The sequence below is a fragment of the Lactuca serriola genome, chromosome 4 (genome assembly GCF_051521515.1).
Source record: "Lactuca serriola cultivar US96UC23 chromosome 4, Lser_US96UC23_V15, whole genome shotgun sequence".
Lineage (NCBI taxonomy): Eukaryota > Viridiplantae > Streptophyta > Magnoliopsida > Asterales > Asteraceae > Lactuca > Lactuca serriola.
The window spans coordinates 326,801,744-326,803,634 of record NC_136411.1 but is presented as its reverse complement, the minus strand read 5'-3'; the positions used below and the strand labels follow the sequence as shown (position 1 = coordinate 326,803,634).

General features: G+C 34.5%; 1 long non-coding RNA gene across 1 annotated transcript; it reads right to left on the bottom strand.

Moving 5' to 3' along the window:
• Window positions 1–223: 223 nt before the first annotated feature.
• On the bottom strand, window positions 224–937 carry LOC145100707 (uncharacterized). The gene is made up of 2 exons (XR_013705212.1): window positions 554–937; window positions 224–473 (listed from the first exon to the last, which is right to left on the bottom strand). It is a non-coding gene; the product is annotated as an uncharacterized LOC145100707 (long non-coding RNA).
• Between the last annotated feature and the right edge of the window lie 954 nt (window positions 938–1,891).

Sequence of the window (1,891 nt, the reverse complement as noted above, 5' to 3'; positions counted from 1 at the left end):
TTCTCTTTTTCTCTCTTAAAGTTCATGCCGAGGATCCAGTCTCTTCTCTCTCCTTGCATCTCCGATCAATAAAAATATGAGAAAACACATAGACCGAGGTACACTTGTAATGGCAAGAACAATAACACAATATGAATTCCAAAATCTTCTGCTATTGACATTGTGAAACCGAGCATTTGGTGGGTACTAAATAAATCAAGAGATCATAACCGAAAGTGGTATATTGGACAAATACGAAGCCGATTCATGAACATCACCAGAGTTTTCAAATATACAAACGTAAAATGAAACAATAAAACTAAAAACAAGACACCTAAGCAGCTTTAGCAGGACAACGATTATGACAAAGTGATGATTGATCATCATCATCATCCCCACTTACCTCTCCTCCGATTGCATCCGCAGTAAGGCGGCTTCTTCTTTCAGATAGTACTCGCTTAGTTGCCTCCCGTCTCCTATCATGATCTGCAATCCTGTTGTCAAAAAACCACATATTCAGACACAAAAACTGTGTGAAAATGTGTTGCAAAGAGAGAAAGAGAGAGAGAGCGACTCTCTAGAGAGAGAAAGCTGGTGATGACAGGTGATTCCAGAGAGGCAGAGAGGGAGTCCAAAGGTGGTTGTGATGTTCATGATCGACTGCATTTTTCTTCAGTGGGAATTCAACTGCGTGAAGATAGAGAGAGATGGTGGATGTTGAATAGTTATGGCGGATGATTTATCGAATAAAGGAGGAGAAACAGTTCTAAAGAAATGTTCATGAATCACTAGAATGTGGAAGCATTTATTGTCCGGAGGAAAAGGGTTGTGTGTTCTACTCTCAAATTACATCTCCTTAATTCTAAAGAAATGTTCAAGCGTTTTACATAGTTTCCCCCTCTTCTCCTAAACAACTACAAGCCTAATCCTTTTCTCATAAATTACATTTATTATTTTCCCGTTTTTTTAAAACTTGTCAAAATTTCTTACACACACACAAAAAAAAAAAAAAAAAAAACCTAGACAAATTACATATTTGATTCATATGTTTTACAAAGAGTTACAACTATAGTCTAATTTTATAGTATGTAGGCATTTTTCATTTTTTTTTTTGAGTGTGACTGGTCATTGACATATGTAAAACATCTATTTTATCCTTATCAAAGTATTTTTATTTTTTCCTTAATTTCAAATTATTTATTACTAAATGTGACCCTCCTCCCACGCTCGTGATCATCATGAATCTAACGCTTTGTCCCCGAGTTTTTTTTTTTTAAAGTCAATAAATTAAAATTGAATACGCCGTTATTTTATAAATTAGAAAACTAATTATTCACAATGAATTTGATAGTCGAACGAATATTTTGAATTGTATGGTGTTGAGTCGGAGTCAAAGTCGAATTTGACTATTGATAATGTTCATTCACATTTGGAAACAGAATAAGGGAAGAACACATGAGATTCTAGTCCTTATAGTTTCAGCCTTTTAGCAAAATTTACCCAATTTCACTATGGGGTAATATTCTATGAAGAATGAAGTTGTTTCATTTCCAATCTTTGAAGTTTCAGAAATTTGACAGTTTCTGCCCAGTTTCAACTTGGGTAAAATTCTGTGAAGTGGGAAGAATTTTCAGAATCAGTCCCTACAGTTGATGAGAATTGTCACTTTATGCCCAATTTCTTATTTGAGGTAAAGTTCCACATTTGAAGCAAGGGTCATTACAAAATTTGAAAAAAATTGACAGTTATTACCATATTTTCGAATTTCTTGCAACTTTCACCCAAAAGTCGAAATCTTCACAACTTTTAAAGATTTTTTCCTCATATTTCGTGATTGTTTTTTGGTGCAAGAGTTTCGTGGTTGTATCTTTGTCACACATCAAGGGGGAGTTTCATCATGTTTATTCCTCGA